We start from the raw sequence: 19,265 nt of genomic DNA, 5'->3' as shown, positions 1-19,265 counted from the left end.
GCGTTGACCCTAAATCGCATGGCGCATTAGCGAGATGCACTCATCGTCAGCGACAGGCAGTCCCGCCAGAGGCGGATATGAAATGGCCGTGCACCATGCGTCAACATACACAACCGGTGGCTGGGTGAGTGTCCTTCGGACAGGGCCGTGTCAGTTAATTTCAAGTTTCCCCTGAAAACAGTGTATCGCTCATTTAAAAAATACGCCGAATTGAACTGGTGATTGAACACTGTAGCGTAGAACGTTTCGAATGTGTCTAGTTTTTACTTGTAACAAGAAAAAACTACGCCATGGACAATCTCGTGAAGACGAGCTAGAACTACAGCTAGGACTACGCAGCGCCCGCTTCTTAACACATGTGCTATTTTCGCCGCCATAAACCTGACCGCCAATTTGCATAAGGTCTTAAGATAACAAGGGCAAATACAGGTACTGCTGATATTTACTCACCTTCTATTTCAGCTTGAATGAACAGCTGATCGGTGCACGGCTGTGACAGCAGTGACATTCATCCTACGTGCGAAGAAGGCAAAGAGGGCTGCAGTCATACACGCACGCGGTGGAATGTGGAAGCGAGCAATAATGGTACATGCGTGTATACTGGCTTAAAGCAAGATAATTTCAATATTTTTGATGACTTTTGTACTAGTATCTAAGTGCTTTACAGCTGTTACAGTTTGTGGGTTTCTGAGAATTGCCTGTTTGGATGCTTTGGTGAACTATTTTTCTTAAGTGAAAAAGGGCTTTGGCCCAAACTGCGCGCGAAACGGCTCAAACTGCTCGCACGGTAAATAGTGTGCAGTTTAAACGCAACACTGTGCACTTGCTGGTACACTTCTTGTTCTTTGCATGAAAAGAAAACAAAAAGAGGTAATTTGCAGAGAAGCCAGTGCGAACTGAATTATACGAAGGTCTCAAAAAGGCGGTGACCAATGCTGCTGCAATTCAGGTGATGTGAAGGGTCACTGGTCCCTTCACCAGAAAGGGTGCAGAAATCGGACCACTCATGAGATGAAGAACACGGGCGAAAAAGTCCAGTGGGCGGCACGAGTGCACCACACAATGACGCACCCGTCTGATGCACTGAAGACTCTTCGGTTCGGTGGAGGGGGAAAGTTGAGCTTCTTCGTGGAGATGTGGAGAGGACCGCTGCTGAGACGAACGTCAACAGGCGGTGCTCATCTGCGTTCAGTTGCTTGATACCTGAGAACTGCTCCAGTGACGCCATCCCATGCTACCGAACCGTCGGTGCTTTGACACGACCACACGTAGTGACAATGACTGCGTTGACATGTTAAATGCATGAAAACTGCAACACTGATGCTGTCTAATGCTGTGTGAACCTGCTCTACAAATGGTTGTTAGCGACACCTTCATCGGTGTCACGAACGGGTTCCTGTTATCCGCTGTGGTTTGGTTTTAGGTAACCTGTGGTCGGGTTATGATTTTAGGTCGGGTTTAAGTTAAACCGACCGCCTTGAGTTGCCTGGCCCATGATGAACTTCATGCTTTGTGCTTTCGCGTAAGCGCACATACAGTGGTATAGCACTCTGGCAGGCAAGTTCACGCACAATATCGTCTGACGCGACGACCTGCAGGCCAAAATCTAACAGCACCCACCACGTGCACTTTAGCGTGAAGTAACGAGTGTGTTTTTCGTAGTGGCTGAGTAGCTTTAAACTATGAACTCATTAAAATAATCCCATGTTCTGACGCGAGATGGCATTGCACCCTATAGAAAAAGAACAGCGTTTCCAGTGTCTCCCAGTGCGTTTCAGCGCGCTGGATGACACTGGATTCGATGTACAGTGTGTCTCAGTGGAAGGCACTAGGACACAGTGTACAGCCTGGCTAGTGTCACCTGGTGCACTGAAATGCACTGGCCTACAGTGTGCAACGTATTCCAATGTCTTAAAGCGCGCTTGGAAGCACTCGTCATGCTGTACCGTCTCTACTGCACACTGAGAACATTAGCGGCTCGTTGGAAGAAACTAGGCGAGATTGGCGAACTTTCTGTAAGACTTTTTAATTATTCGCGAGATGTCGATCGTACAATTTACCGAACATGATGGCATTATCATATTTGTGCTACAGAAATATAACTTTAGTTTACATTAGGCAATCGATGTATGTGCGAGTACGCTGAATCAGTCATATGTCGAGCTCGCACGTCAGGGGCGCCAAGACAAATTTTCTGGGGAGGGAGGCCCCAACGATAATTGTGTTCCTGCAGAGGGGCAGAGAGGAACAGCTCCAGCCCACCCACTAATGTCCTTTCCCATTGGTACGGGGGTGCTTTCGTTAAAATTTGGTCGAGTTTCGTCAATGTTTCGTCAAATGGCATAGATATAAATAATATTTCGCAACAAAGCATGACAGTAGTAGCAGTCTGATAATCAAGACTAACCTACTCTAGCAGTAAGTCCTTCCGGCTTGTACCACAAAAAGCCTCACGTCCCCGGCAGCAGTTATCAATTGCAATGCCCAGTCTCGGTGTTTTTAGCTGCTCATATGTGTAGCCTAAGGGGAAAATAAGACCACTCATAGGTCAGTTGTGATTGCAACTACATTTTAACGCATATTAGACTCTTTCTAACTGAATATCTACGAATTTCACAGCAAGTCTGGCACAACCACGGCCCTAAACCTAATAGTCGTTCCGCTTAGAGTCAACTGCTGTGGCTATCATACGCGGAACGTAAACAAGTAGGACAAAAAATACTTCCACATTATCATGGGACAAAATCTACAGTGTTTATAGAGCAGTTCAGATGAGGGTTGTTTTCTACATAGGTATTACTAATCGCATAGCGAGTCACTACGAATGTTGTTACATATCTGCAGCTACGCGTTAGCATAGCTGCAGATGTCGAGCTGCAGATGCAGATGTCAAATCAGCTGCAGATGTCAAATAAACACTAAGATTTTCTAACTGACCATTATTCTTCGCACTTTATTCCTTTGTCACATCTTTAATGAATCATTACATATTGGTACACTTCCACATGACTGGGAAATTGGCAAGGCGATACCTATATTCAAATCTGGAAATAAAAAGAATGTAAACAGCTATCGAGACATATTCCTCACTAGCATTCCTTACAAGATACTTCAACACATCATTGCATCTAATATTGTCTAGCATTCATATAATAACCTTTACTTTTTCCCCAACAGCATTGCTTTAGAAAGGGTTTATCTTGTGAAACCAAGCTTCTTGAATTCACCCATGATCCTGATTCTAATATGGATACAACTCACAGACAGACTGCATCTCCGTCAATTTTTCCAAAGCATTTGACCGTGTCGCGCATTCTCGCTCAATTACGACACTGTCTTCCCTTAATCTTGGTTCTCTAACCATGTATTGGCTGCGGAACTTTCTATCGTCACGCAAGCAGTTTACATGGGTCAGTAACAGCTAATTTTTATTATCTGACGTTACTTCTGGAGGTCCTCGGTATTACTTCAGGAGGTCTTTTATTATTTATCATCTACAATGATGACATTCTATCTCAAATCTCATGAAACATCCGTCTGTTCGCCGACGATTACCTCATATACGGCAAAATTATTAGTCCAGCAGACAATCTGGCACTACAACAGGATCACGAGCTAATCACACTCTGGTGCTCAAAGTGGCAGATGATGATAAACAATGCCAAATGTAAACTATTGACATTCAGCCGAAAGCAGACAAACTCGACTTACGCATATTCCATCAACAATAAACATTTACGGGCAACAGATCACTATAAGTACCTTGGCACTTACTTCACTTCGAATTTATCCTTGTCAACGCACATTAAAAAAATTCTGCCACAGCGTCACGCACACTCGGATACCAGAAACGTAATCTTCATATGGCGCCTTCCATAACACGTAAACTAACATATCAAAAATATGACCGTCTACAACTCGAAGACGCATCATCTATCTGGTCACCTCACCAAGCCTATCTCATCGACTCACTAGAATCTGTGCAAAACCACGCTTCACGTTTCATTGCACTTGACTACAAATGCTATTCCAGAGTGACTAACATGAAAGCTTCGTTATCAATACCATCCCTAGAATTGCGCAGTAAGACAGCTGCTCTATGTTTATTTTATAAAGCTATCTATAGAACGCACGTAAATACATTGCCACTAGCAACGCCCTATCGCACATCTCGCAGGCTTCAAAATCAGCATAGTTTTGCTCGTCATTTCGGCCGCACCCAAGCATCTAACACGTTAGATGCCACGCTAGCACGTGCCATAGTTTAATAGTATAACCTTGCTGAAGATGCGGTGTGCATTCATGATCCCGTGGCGTTTAGGAAGAAAATGCTAACTATATATGACTGTGTTTCCTGGGCATGTATTTTCTATTAGTGTTCATTCATTGTTCATTGACACCTCGAACGATTCAAAAATGTACAACGCATATTAGTGTCATATTACTACAGTGTATGTTATCGAAGATTTCAGCAATTGTATAATACGTGGCTTTTGAATTCCTTTTGTTTGCTTTGTGTTCGTTTCAAATAACTTTTACACTGACCCCCTTCCATATAGCTCCTACTTGGAGCCTGTGAGGTATTTGTAAATAAATAAATAATGTATTAGGGCAATCACCTTGCGGCAGCACATGCCAGATGGATGTGATTCAAAGCAACCCGGAAAGAATAAGCTAACAATTGCCTGTTAGTCTGGCGCGAACACGAACAGACGAAACACTGCCTATATAAGCGTCAAAATCAAGATATTGGAGACCTGAAATAGTTTAGGATGAAAAAAAAACTACATTCGTTCTCGGAATTCAGGTGTAGTGTAGTGGGTAGAGTTTCGGGCTCAGGTAATGTGTTGAGGTAGTTGGTTCGACTCTGGCTCAGGCTTTTTTATATATTTCTATTTTTTTTCACTGCGCGCGTTTCACTTTATTAAAAAAACGGCATCCTCAGCGTGATACCAGTGCGTTTTTGGCACAGGTATACGCTGGAGACGCTGGTACATATTGTTATTTACTTGATTGATATGCGGGGTGTAACGTCCAATAACCACCATATGATTATCAGAGACGCTGTAGTGGAGGGCTCCGGAGATTTCAACCACCTGGGGTTCTTTAAGGCGCACCCAAATCTGAGCACACGAGCCTACAACACTTCCGCCACCGTCGAGAATGCTGCCGCCAAAGCCGGGATTCGAACTCGCAACCTGTGGGTCAGCAGCCGAGTACCTTAGTCACTAGACCACCGCGGTGGGGCCACTGTTGTTCAATTTCACTCCGCTGGGCGCACTGAGAATGAGCTTCGTCGGACTGATAAGGGCGCTGGCTTAACCACTGTGATGCTGGTGCACAAAGCGAAGCGCTGGAAGCGCTGCAATTGTCACTTGCAAGCGCAGGTGAATACTGGATGATTCACTGTTTCTACCAGCGCAGCGTGCACATTTATGTAGCTTGTGCCGTGGTATGTTTCGCTGTCGTTGTATATGAAACATTTGATTCGACGGTAAGGATAGATGCCACCCCAGATCCTGAGCATACGTAGCTTTTGCGACGCACGTACGTATCGCAGAACTTCTTGCACGTTTTTCGCATGTCCCCGCGTAAGCCGGCCATATTCGCATCAGTCGTGTACTGCTGTAACCATTCCATGTTGCAGTTTTGTAAGCCAGGAGCTACACAGGAAACACACAGGAAACTGACACAGGAAACTGTTTATGCCGCAAAGTTGAGAAAATGTAAATAAGCTCTCTCGATTGCTTCGCAAGGTTTCCCTGCGGATGCAAGAGAAACATCTGTCGTTCAATTCTGTCACACCGTAAACGGGTGTCTGGACAGGCTTTTCCTCCAACTTACTTGAGGTAAAAGTTAAAAATGTTCCAAAGCTCAAATGGAGAATATTCAAGCTTCCCGAATCAACGCGTTGAGAGCGCTCTTTCGAAATGCCCGTCCCATTGAGCATTAAGTATAACTTGCCAGCCATTTCAGTGTATATGTTACGGGCGCTTTTTATTTTGTGTACGCACAATTTTAAAGTGTGAGAATACCTTTAAAGTATAGTTTTGACATTCATGAACTTAAATGAAATATTTTGCCTTGTCGCGATGTCTGCACAAGGAGCACTGAAGATCGACGCGTCCCACTTTCAGCTACGTAGGCTCTCACAGAAAGCAGCCAGCTGCACTTAGCCGGCACTTCTCTGACTTTTATGCAAGACCACGCCATTTCCAGTTGGTAATTTAGTACGCCTTCGTGAACTTCCTGGCATACGTTTTCAGTGAATTGCATTAGTACTTCTTTTAGCGGGTTTAGTTGTTGGTATTGATATAACTGCCAATCTGTACACTGGCACGCCCGCTGTATACCGGCAGCGGTGGCCAGAAAAACAGCTGTCGCTCGATATCAACAATCAGGCATTGCAATATATATAAGTGGTTATAACAGAAGAAAAGAAAAGAAAGGTGCCGACCCGTAACTGTCTCTCCTTACGAGGACACCTCAACAGGTCAGCAGAGGAATGGGATATGGGGAATAAAAGATATAGGGAAAAAGAAGGAGGGATAAAAAGAATAGAAGGAAAATAGACGGAGAAGAAGCCAGCCAACGAGAGAGAAAAAGAAGGAGATAGGAAAGTGGGGATCCGGTCGAAGCAGTCCAAGGGCGGGGTGCCACAACGCGAGAGCTGCACGGCTTCAGGAGACCGCGGAGGACGAACCAGTCGGCGGGAGCTACGCTGAAGTCGGAGATCGCGAGGGCACAACCGTCCAGCTTGAAATCCTGCGAGCGAATTCATTGCAATTCTGGCAATTATTGGCCTTATACTTACTTCAGGTGCAGTTTAGGAAACAGTTAGAAATGTTCTAAAGCTCACCTGCAGAAACTTCGAGCATCGCAACTCAGTGGTGTCGAGAGCGGCGTTACCCAGTGCTCCATCCCTGCGAGCACCAGGCACTTTTAGCAGGCTGCGTCTGTGTAAATGCTACCGGCGCTTTTTTCTTTGAGTAGGGACAGTTCTGAAATGTAATAATGACTGTAGAGTACAGTTCATACGTCACTGACACTAAATCAATCATTTTTTCTTGTGTGCGGTGCCCGGACAAGGAGCGACGACGATTGATATGTCAAGCTTTCAGCAACGCAGGCTGTCACCGAAAGCTTCCATCTGAGAGCAGTAGCCGGTACTTCTGTGTGCCTCAGAGACATCTCCATCAACATAAGCTTGTGCTTGCTGTGCTTGGCCGGACACTGCTGACTGCTTCGCCTTATGCGTTCTGCTCTACAAATAAACCCCGTAACAGTCCCTGGGCGTCACCGGTCGTTCTTGTTAAGAAGAAAGATGGCTCCATTCGCTTCTTTGGCGACTACCGACGCTTAAACAAGATCACCCGTAAGGACGTTCACCAGTTACCGCTAATAGACGACACCTTTGACTGTTTGCAGGGAGCAGAATACTTCTCTTCACTGGATTTAGGTTCTGCATATTGGCCAGTTCCTATGGAAGCATCTGACCTACCAAAAACAGCATTTGTCCCACCCGATGGATTGTAGAAATTTACCGTTAAACCTTTAGGCTCTAGCCACTTTTGAGAGAATGATGGACACTACTTTAGGAGGCCTCAAGTGGAACATATGTTTATGCTACCTCGATGACGTACTTATCTTTCCCACCGATTTCGACACCAATTTAAATCTTCTCGAGCACGTCCTCACACGCCTCCCCAACGCCGGCCTTCAACTCAACCTCAAGAAGTGTCGTTTTGGTGCCCGGCAGCTCACGATTCTTGGCCACGTCGTATCGCGGGACGGCATATTCCCAACGCCGCCAAACTTTGAGCAGTCCCCTATTTCCCGAAGCCAAAGAACCTAAAGGAACTTAGAAGTTTTATCGGCTTGTCGTCATACTTCCGACGCTTTATTCCAAATTTTTCTTCTATATGTTCGCCCCTTACAAACCTTCTTAGCGGCGACAAGGACCTTTTCACCTCTTCACCAGCATGCGATGATGCGTTCACCAAATTACGCCGCCTGCTAACTTCCCCGCCACTACGATCCAGCCGCTCACACGGTGGTGGTTCATACTGATACCAGCGGTGTTGGACTCGGCGCTGTGCTCGCGCAACGAAAGACAGGGTTTGATGAATATGTCGTCGCCTACGCAAGCCGAACTCTGAGGAAAGCCGAGGCTAACTACTGCGTGACCGAGAAAAAGTTTTTAACTATTATTTGGGCCCTTGCAAACTTTTGCCCCTACCTGTATGGTCATGCGTGCGACGTCATCACTGTCCACCACGCCATTTGTTGGCTATCCACACTTGAAGACCCTTCCGGACGACTTGCTCGCTGGGCGCTCAAACTTCAGGAGTACGACATCCGCGTTATATACAGATCCGGTCATAAGCACACGAACGCCGACGCCCTTTCTCGCTCACCCATATCGGATGAAGGTGCTTGCCTCTCTTCCCTAGAGCCTGCACTTGCGTCATCCACCTTGCGCAACTTGATGGTGGAACAACGAAAATATCCCTGGATCAGTGGCATCATAAGAATTCTTTTTGATCCTCTCATCCCTTCGTCGTCTCGCACTCTCTGCCACCAGGCTAGCAACTTTTACCTCTTATTTATCGACGCAACTTCCTTTCCGACGGTCGCAAATGCCTCCTTGTGATACTCCGCTATCTTTGAGCTGTTATCTGCGAAACTTTCCACGCTGAACCTCTGTGCACCCACGCAGGCCTCTTCAAGACATGCTTGGATTTTATTGGCGTGGCATGTATAAATACGTGCGGAAATTCATTCGCTCGTGTGCTCAGCGCCAACGAAGAAAATTACCTCCCGGGCAAGTCTACCCGTCGCAACTTCTTCCTTGTCTTAGTCAACCTTTTGACCGGGTCGGCATTGCATTTACGGACCACTATTATCAACTCTAGCTGGTAATCACTGAATTATTGTTGCGATAGATAATATGACACGCTATGCCGAAACTGCCGCGCTGCCGACTGCCACAGCCCGTGACGTTGAAACATTTCTGTTGCGACATTTCATTCTGCGTCATGGTGCTTTTCGCGAGCTCATAAGTGACAGAGGTCATGCCTTCCTTTCTGACGCCTTGAAGGCATTACTCAATAAACGCCGTACCGTGCACTGCACATGTACAGCGTACCACCCTCAAACGAATGGCATGACGGAGCGCTTCAACCGTACTCTTGGCAATAAGATATCGATATACGTCGCCTCTATTCACTCAAATTGGGACCAAGTTCTCCAATTTGTCACCTACGTGTACAATACTGCCGTACAAGCTACTACTCGGTTTTCGCCGTACTTTCTTCTTTACGAACGAGAACCTTCCAATGCAGTAGACACTATTCTTCTATACAAACCTGATGAACCTAAAAGTAAACCTGTCCAAAGCTGCCCGACATGCTGAATAATGCCGCCAGCTTGCCCGCTCTTTTTTTACAGAGGACCAGTGGCAGCAGCAACCCCGCCAGCCTGGGGACCGTTCGGCTCCAAACTTTCTAGCTGGTATGGCTTCGGGCACTTGCTACTGCACCTCGCTGCTCCGCAAAACTTCTTCCCAACTACATCGGACCATACCACGTTGTAGAGCAAACGTAACTCGTCAACAATATCGTGGAGCCTGTCATCCCATCCACAGACGTACACTACCGCGGCAGCGACACTGTCCACGTCTCTCGCCTCAAGCCATGACTCATTAGTCGTTTTTTCTTCCTAATCCACCAAGATGGCGCCTTTTTTTCGCGGGGAGCGATTGTAGGAAAGAAGAGGGGCCTCAGCAGCATTTCTCGGCACCTCAGGGGCATCGCCATCAGCAAAAGCTTGTGTTTGCTGCGCTTGGCCGGACGCTGCTGACTGCTTCGCCTTCTGCGTTCTGCTCTACAAATAAACCCCGTTACAGTAAGAACACGCAATTTTGTGTTGGCAATTTGGTACGACTCCGTGAATTAACACTCTGGCACACTTTTTCAGCGGACTTCATTAGTATTTTCTTCGGTGGTTTTTTAGTTGCAGGTATCTATATAGCAGCTAATCCGTACACTGGCACGTTGGTTGCATACTTCTATATCGTCGATTCTGCAGAGAAAATACTCAATATTCAATCATGTGTGTGAATAAGTACTGAATAAGTCAATATAAATTATCTCTACATGTTGGTCAGTACGAAGTGTGAGAAGCCGCAATAAAAAGAAAAAAAATGTCAAGAGCAACTGTCCACAACCTGTGGCTGCTCCTCCAATCAGTTTGAGTTTTTATAGTTAAGACGTGAATTCTTCGAAACACTTTGCGCTCTTGCCAATATACGCACGTCAATCGGTTCCCGCAGCCATTCTTCACTGTCGAATTAAGACGCAATTGTTATTTGGAAAAGAATAGTGCGTCAATTCTTACTGTGCGACTTGCAAACATAAAGTCTAATGGTGTATTCTTAGGACAAATAGTAATTTTACAACCCAACCAACATGTTCCGGCGTGACGTAGTATATAGAGTACTCGGAGTGGAATTCGAAGGTGACAAGCATTTTATTATTTCATTTTAAAACTTTTAATGTGAATGTACGATATATATATTCTTGTACTTCTCTATTATTTATTTATTTATTTATTGTGGTGAATGAGCACCCCTCAATAACGTTCTGAAGCCATTTTGCACAGTATATTCAGCCCTTCACAGTGCTGGTGCTGGGACGCTGGGCGCTGGTACCCAGTAGCACTGGCTTTTGCAATAGGGTAGCCCTAATTACAATGTGCGCATGCCCACAATTTTTACAAACAGTATAAATGTCACAATTAGGCCAATAATGGGTGTTCCAGAGTGAAGCACATGCGTCCCTTGTGCAGCGTGACTGTGTCCCAGTTTCAGCGCCACACTGGTCCAGCAATAAGGTATGGCGCTGGGCCAGTGCCACTGGCTTTTGCGATAGGAAACACTTTCAACATGCATTAGTATGGCACTATTTCGTGTATTTTTATCATTTCTGCTGACTGACTGAGTGATGGGTGCGAGCTCGAGCCGAGAAAAAGAACCCCATATTCACTTTATTGCATTACATTTAGAGTCACACTGGGCGAGAAGGTTAGTGTGGAAAGGAAGGGAAAATCCCTTTGCAAAACAAAGTGGTGATGTTCCAGTGCTATGATGTTCTAATGCTAAGTGAAACTGAACTAAGCAGTACTATTTATCCTTCAGGAGCTGTCAAGTACCCATACGAAGGAGCAGATATGGTAGAAAAGTGCCATGATGTGGTACTGTCAACAATGTTTCTTGCTGCAAGGAGGAACAGCACAATTGATGGGATAAAGGAGCCATCTTCTCTTGCCAAGCTGACATCGTTGGATTTAGTCTGGGGTTTACCTCCAGACTACATGCATTGTGTTCTTGAGTCACCCAGCAGATCACAGAGCTTTGGCAGACTTCCACTGGTAAAGCCTTCTACATTGGGAACAAAATTGTGGAGGTAAATGAGCGCATCAAGAAGGTTTACCCGCCAATTTCTTTCACCAGGCTGCCAAGGCCACTTCACAAAGGGCCTCCTGGAAGGCAACTGAATGGAAATTCTGGTTTTGTATTAGAGTGTCCCATGTCTTGACGGCATTTTTCCACCGAGGTACATCAGGCATTTCATGTTGCTATCTGAAAGTGTTTTCATGCTGCTGAAGGAAACTGTTCAGGAGTCCGAGACCTTTTTTGCGCAGAGATTGTTGCAGGGGTTTGTTCAGGAGGTTTCAGTACTGTATGATGCAGCTGCTCTGACTTCTAATGTCCATCAGCTTCTTCACTTGGCGAAATCTGTTAGGATGACTGGACCACTATGGGCCACTTCGACATTTTCACTTGAAGGATGCAATGGAGAGGTTTTGAAGTTAGTGTCCGCAGCAAAAGGTGTGCCTAGGCAGATAACCAAACGTATAGTTATGCACGTGGTGATAGGGTCGCTTAAACGCCTCGTGACTCTACCACCATATTTGAAAGGCAGCACGCAATAGTTTTTGGAAAGAGCACTGAGCAGAGCCACACCTGTGTGTTAGGTGCTCTTCTGCCTTTGTGTCTTTTGGAAGAAAATGTCCAAGCACTAATAATGGAAGCAGTTTGTGCAGGGGTAACTATTGCAGAATATTTTAGGGCTTGTGTCGAAGGCATCGTATTGCACAGTGCAAAATACATGCGTGTTGAGAAAGCGTGTTCAAGTTGTTTTTAATACCACTGTGGGAATGTCTTTCAGGTTCAGGGTGTCTTTGCCGCAGAGGCAACCACATTTTTATTATGCGAAGTAGTTGTTCGTGAGGAGTATGTTTTGCGTTTCATCTAAAGCATCGAGCATCTGCCAGAACGTGTAGGGCAGTGTCTGTTGCGTGAAAGGAACGTAGCTTCACCATGTGTTCTTGTCAGTCAAGGAGGAAGATTTGTTGTAGCCAAAATTCCAAATCTTTTTGAAAGGGACTAAGTGTTGCGTACCATTTCTTGTAATATACAAGATTTCATTGCCAGTTAAGATGGTTCGCCTCACAACAGTCATGTCCATAAATGTACAAATATCTCCTTTTTTGTGGACGAAGTGTGTGTGCTCTAATCTTGGTTACAGTAGTGGAGCACTGGCGGTGTAGTTCAGATGTTGATCATTATTGTCATAGATACTATGTCAATCTAAAGTTTTAGTTTGGTTTCTAAATCTTTGCCCTCGGGGGTGATATGCAAGAAAACCTTGCATGCTAACGTGCAGTAGCGTGGATGAAATCGTTGGTCGATGCATTTGCTAACACTCACTGGAATTGTACTTCTCATGACATATTAGATCAGAAACTACAGAATTTTGCTTTCTTTTTCTTCATTGTTGAGCATGTGGGCTGCGCACACGTCTTCTTTCACTCTGCACCTGTTATAACATCACTGTGTTGATTCTGTGCCACCTACTTTGATGATGAGAGTCTTGTGACAGAGATTTCTACAATATTGTCAGTCTTCTTTTGTTTATCCTTGACGTTACATGCCTAAACACTATGTGCTTCCGGTCAATACATCATCTCCCACCATGACGCAATACGTAAACTAACCACAAAGACAAGGTACAGTTTCAATCACTTTTATTATCTCCAACCAATAAACAGCGAAAAATGATATTGATGCAATTTGCTTAGTGCATTGTAGAAAATTACGTACAGCTTTTTCTAGTCAAGTCTGACAGTGAATTATTCATTCTTAGATATAACTAATGGTGAGCTCTACAAGGCGTGCTATGTTCTCAATATGAGGCAGAATGCCTTGGCTTTACTTATGAACACTGGTGACTCGCCAGTCTTCAACTCCAGCAAAGGCTCAGTATGGCCGATGCACGTTTCATTGAATAAGTCGCCTGTGCCTCTTCATTAAAGCAGCATCGTTGAAGCAGTTTGGTTAAGCAATTATTGTTCGCCAGATAACACTTTCTGAAAGGTCTTTGTTGGCAAACTCCAAGGTTCGGGGGAGATAACACGGTCATTCGGTCAGCAAGATGTTAACTCTGCTGTGAAAATTGTGTGCTGCGTTGACAACTTTTGTGCACAAGCTGATCTGCTGAATGGAAAACAATTGAGCGGATAATATGGCTGTTCTTGGCGTCTTTTCAGTAAGGAACTATTCTCGAAGGTAGAAAAGTTTCCGCAGGAGTGGCCATGGTCTAGAGGTGCCATAATGTGGTACCGTTGACAACGTCTCTTCGCGCAAGGAGGAACTGCAGTTAATGGCATAAAGGTGACATCTGTGAACAAGCTGGCATCGTTGGACATCGTCTGGAATTCACTGCCAGACTTCATGATTAGCGTTCTTGAACTTGTCACCCAGCTGATCCCGGAACTTTGGCCTCCACTGGCATAGCCTTCTACATTGAGAACTGTATGACAGAGTTCAAAGTGCGCATCAATAAGGTTTGCCGATCAATTTTTTTTTCACAAGGCTGCTAAGGCCACATTTAGAAAGTGCCTTCTGCAAGGCAACTTAATGGCTATTCTGGCTTTTGTATTACAGTGTCCAATGTCTCGATGGCATTCTTCCACCGAGGCACATCCGGCATTTTTTGTTGCTTTCTGAAAGTATCCTCATGAAGCTCAAGAAAAATCTCGAGGAGTCCGATACCTTTATTGCTCAGAGATTGTTCCAGGAGTTTTTTTAGGAGGTTTCATACTGTATGCTGAAGCCATTCAGCCTTTCTATGTCCATCAGCTTCTTCACTTGGTGAAACCTGTTAGGATGACTGAACTCCCTTTCAATGTCCATCAGCTTCTTCACTTGGTGAAATCTGTTGGGGTGACTGAACCACTCTTGTCCACTTCGACATTTCCATTTAAAGGAGGCAATGGAGAGATTTTAAAGTTAGTGTCCACAGCAAAAGGTGTGAGTTGTGCCTAGGCACACCTTTTGTTGAGCCTATAGCTCGGCACGGGTTGATACAGTTGCTGAAACGCCTTTTGTCTCTGCCACCGCACCTGAAAAAGCAGCAGTATAATTTCGGAAAAGAGTACCGAGTTGAGCCTGACTTGTATGTTAGGTGTGTTTGGGAAAAAAATGATCCGAGCACATATATTAGAAGAAATTGGTGCAGGTTTAGTCGTCGAAGAATATTTTGGGACTCGTGTTGGAGGCATCGTATTGCACAGTGCGAAATACACGCGTGCTGAGAAAACATGTTCTAGTTGTCTTGAATCCAAGGGAGAATGTTTTTCAGGTTCAGGGTGTCTTTGCCGCAGAGACAACCATAATGTTGTTACGTCAGGAAGTTATTCATATTCACCATTTTTTACTTTCCATATACAGCGTCTAGATTCTACCGGAGCATGTCCTTTTTTTCGCCTTGATATTGCTTGTCTCACCACCATGTGCTATTGCACTGCACATATTCTTCCACCATAACACTATTCATAAAAAAAGCATAAAACAAGGTACAGTTTTACTTACTTGAAATGATATAACAATAAATTACTCGCAGCATTTTCCATTCATGCCTGGCAGGGCATTAGTTTTTCTTTGCTTAGTTGCTAGATATACAAACTATATGTCTGATACTGGAAGCTCGTTTCTGGTGTATTTTGGTATCTGCTACACTCAGCAGACAGAGATTGCAGAGTTCCAGTTCAAATGTGCTTTTCGTCTCAAAAGCTCCTCAGTATTGCATTATATAACAATTTACTAGCACTGATCATCAAGCAGGTGTATAACACTGGGTGGGGATTGTTGAAGTTTTACAACTTGTAGCCCAGATATATTGGTTCTCATTGTTGTTTCTTGATGACAACAGTTGAGTTTACTGTAATGAAAACAAAATCCAGCCAGCTCCTCTTAGCGAAAACAGTCAAAACCACTAAGCTGATGTTGGCGTTTTCTCGGGTTATAGAATTTATGTTTTTAGGTTCTCTTTTGTTCTCTCTAGCTTTGGCGTCTCTGCGTGAACATCGTGGTTGACTCTGCAACACTTCCACTCCAGCCGATGCTCACGTCGTGTAACTGCTTCGTTGATGTTCACCATTCTGAAAGGACCAACTCCTGAAGAGTGACACGCCAATATAAAGTCCACTTACCTCATCATCACCTGATCTTGGTGCGTTTTTCAAAGGTTCACCTCTGCTTTACCACTCGACTTTGTCTATTGTGACATTTCCCAGCTAGCACAATGCAGTCCTCCCTTTTATACGAAGCTTCACTATGGCCACACTACAAGGCTCTGTGATCTGCTCGCTGCTTACCCCAGAACTGAAAACCACTGCTAAGGACAGCTTTGCTGTTAAAACGTGTTTCATGTCGATGTGTTAAATAAGAGAAAATAGGGCACTGCAACCTCTTTTCTTATATGGGCCAACCTCCATTAAGCAATCTGATGACAGTGTCATGCAAAATGAACCAAGCTTACAAGGTAATAGGTGCCCCGCCGCGGTGGTCTAGTGGCTAAGGTACTCGGCTGCTGATCCGCAGGTCGCGGGTTCAAATCCCGGCTGCGGCGGCTGCATTTCCGATGGAGGCGGAAATGTTGTAGGCCCGTGTGCTCAGATTTGGATGCACGTTAAAGAGCCCCTGGTGGTCAAAATTTCCGGAGCCCTCCACTACGGCGTCTCTCATATTCATATGGTGGTTTTGGGACGTTAAACCCCACAAATCAATCAATCAATCAATCAACAAGGTAATAGGTGAAGAGCTTGCTCAAATTTCAAACAATGAATATATTGGTCTGAAAGACGGGCGGAGTGCACAAGACAACAATCCAGAAATATACAGGCAGTTTTACGATAGCTCAGAATGTGCCGAAGAAACTGCAGAAGATAGGCCAGACCCAGAAGACTAATAACTCCACTATCCAGATGTTGATCTCTCAGAGTTACTCGTGGCAAATTCATCCGTACATCTTTCTGGTACTTCAACAACTAGGTTGCAAGATATGCTGCTGGTCGTGGCAGCTGGATTAGCAAGGACCTAAGTAGATGGTTTGTTGAAGTGGCTCAATGCAATATTAGGCCAAGAGGTATTTGTGTCCACTTAGTATGTGTTTCGAAAACTCTCGGGATTGCAGGAATCTAAAATGATTCAGGTCCACGCGTATTTTTTAACACGCGATTTTCTCACTTAAACTCATGGCCTCAATGAACAACGCTCTCACATGTTCTCCATGGTGTGTCCACTTTCTGCACTGCTGTAGAGAGGGAGTTATTTTATTCTTGTGGAACTGAAGATACAGTTGCAGAAGCTTCTGAAAGTAATAGTAAATTGTGTTGTCAACAACTTCCAAAAGCTCGCTTCAACCTAAATGCAAGGATATAACAGATGGTGATACCATCAAGGATATAACAGATGGTGAGCTGTACAAAATGTGCCATGAGCTCAATATTGGGCGGAATGACTTGACTCTATTGCCAGTCTTCAAATCCAGCAAAGGCTTAGTATGGCCGATCCCGGTCTCTGAACAAGTTGCCCGTGTCTCTACTTTGAAGCAACATTTTGATTGGAGCACTTTGTTTCAGTGATGAACGTCCAACTGAAAGCATTTCTTTGCTGATTTTTGTTGACAAGATCCAGTCTGGCAAAGATAACATTGTTTTAGCAACAAAATAGCATCGTAAAGAGCCAGAGTGGTAAGTTTGTGTGTGTTTAATAATGGATAATTGAGATTTATACCGTATCTGCCATTGTACAAGGCTTTCTCCCAAAGTTGAATGACGCACCTATTATTTTTTGTCTGAACATCTTGTTAATTGTATCTTGTCAATGCCTAGGTACTCAGCAGGATATGTCTGCTTTTTATTATTGATATGCCTCATGCACCAAGTAATATTTATTGTTTGGTGGAGAATATGTTTTCAGTCTTGAATTTATGTTCATTATGATCAGCTCACAAAACACAGAAAAACACAAGGTGCACGACGCAAGAGCTGTCGAATATCTAAAAGTTATTGGATGAAACGTGTCATCTATATGCAAACTTTGAGGCATAAAAAAACCTTAGTACCCCCCACGAAGCACATAATCAAGTAGGTTGCGGATAGAAAATATCGGCATCTATGGGAGCAATCGAAAATGACGTTCACTTTTTGTGAACAGATTATGAAGGGTTACGTTCCAACTAGCCCAATTTACTATTTAAATTTACAGTTGTTTTGCATATATTACTGTATATATTCGTCCTCCAAAGTGCAAGAACTGCAGTTGCCGTCTCCTAGCTACAAATATTTGAAACACGCTTCCATAGTTTCACGTAGAAAATTGTTTTTGGCTGTTTTTGTGTTGTGCTAGTCAGTGAATTTATTTTTTTGTTCTGGGTTGTCCCAAGTCATGTCTGGTATTTTCAGCTGGCTTGTTGTGCTCTTTTTGCTCTGCTCTGCGGCTTTGTAACAGAGGCCATCTGAAATATCTCGTAATTTTTAATGAGTTACCTTCGGTTGGTTATAGTTGCTTTTTATATGCAATGTTCCTAAGTGTCGAGTGCTTTTACGATGCAGTGGTATACGTTCTTGAAAATTTCGAGCACACGTCTCTCTTACTTTGATTATTTTGTATTCTTTTTATTGGATATTCATGTATGCATTCTTCATGTTTGTGTTTCACCAGTACAAAAACTGTGTTATGCTGATGTGGTAAAAAATTCTAATGAGACAGTGCCTTCGTCTTTTTATCTTACTTAACTACTGCCTGCTTTCCAATGAAAGTATGTGCACGTAATAGATCTCCATATCTTGACGTAGTTGTCTCTTTCTCTTTTGTGTCATAGATGGTACAGTACAAACACATATACATTTGCATATATTCAGTTATATTTAGATTGCATAATGAGTGCATCTGCTACAAAAGACATGATGGGGATCTACAAACTACTCAAAACACATCTGCCTAGACTTCCCGTATTAATCTGTGCACCTGTTACGGCATTGGGGATATCATCATTCTTTAGGTAATCTGCATGACATACAATTACCAGCATACACAATGGCACACTGAAATAGAGTATTGTTCAGGGTGCATTTTATATGTTTTACTACCACATCCCTAAAAAATATTTTTGGTTTCAATAGTAATATTATAGTACTATATGTAATAGTAAAATGCATATATCGCGTCACGAGGTGACAGTAACACTTGGTGTTCTTCAAGCACTGTAGGTTGCTTTATGTTGTACGTGTTACTTGCAAACAATGTAGACACGTAGCAAATGACTACAACAGCAATGTTGCTCGGATCCCAGACGCGGTGTTTGCACATCTAGTATTGCAGTGTCATGTCGTGATAAGTTCTCATACGGGATTGTCTTGCGGATTCTGGGCGACAAACTTTGATATGTGTTACATGTTTCCTGGCTCCAGTGTGTGGAGTGTATACTAACCCTAAATGCCGAGGAAGCTAAAGAGCATTGACAGCATGGCTGAAAAGATATGTTATAGGTGAAGTGACTATTCAGTTCACTCAGACTGAGCCATGAGTGTGAGTGCGTTGGGCTCAGTAATTTTCGGTGAGTGAGTCTGGCTGAGGAAAATATGAAAGTTGAAGCCAGAGTGCCTTTCGCTGAAAAAAATTCTTAGTCAAAGTAAGCCCCAAGCGCTACCAGAATACACCACACCAGTGTCGTTTTCCTACCAGAACACATCCCTACAGAACACATCCCACCACAGCAAACCACACTGGGTCCTCGTTCCCACCAGGACACACGAGACTGAGTCAAATTTCACACCAGTACTTACCCCACCAGGACACATTTAGACCAGAATACGCCAGACTAAGTCAAACTTTTACATCAGAACACGTCACACCA

The sequence above is a fragment of the Rhipicephalus microplus genome, unplaced genomic scaffold (genome assembly GCF_043290135.1).
Source record: "Rhipicephalus microplus isolate Deutch F79 unplaced genomic scaffold, USDA_Rmic scaffold_16, whole genome shotgun sequence".
NCBI classification, from domain to species: domain Eukaryota; kingdom Metazoa; phylum Arthropoda; class Arachnida; order Ixodida; family Ixodidae; genus Rhipicephalus; species Rhipicephalus microplus.
The sequence above is the reverse complement of the archived record's forward strand: the minus strand, read 5'-3'. Positions refer to the sequence as shown.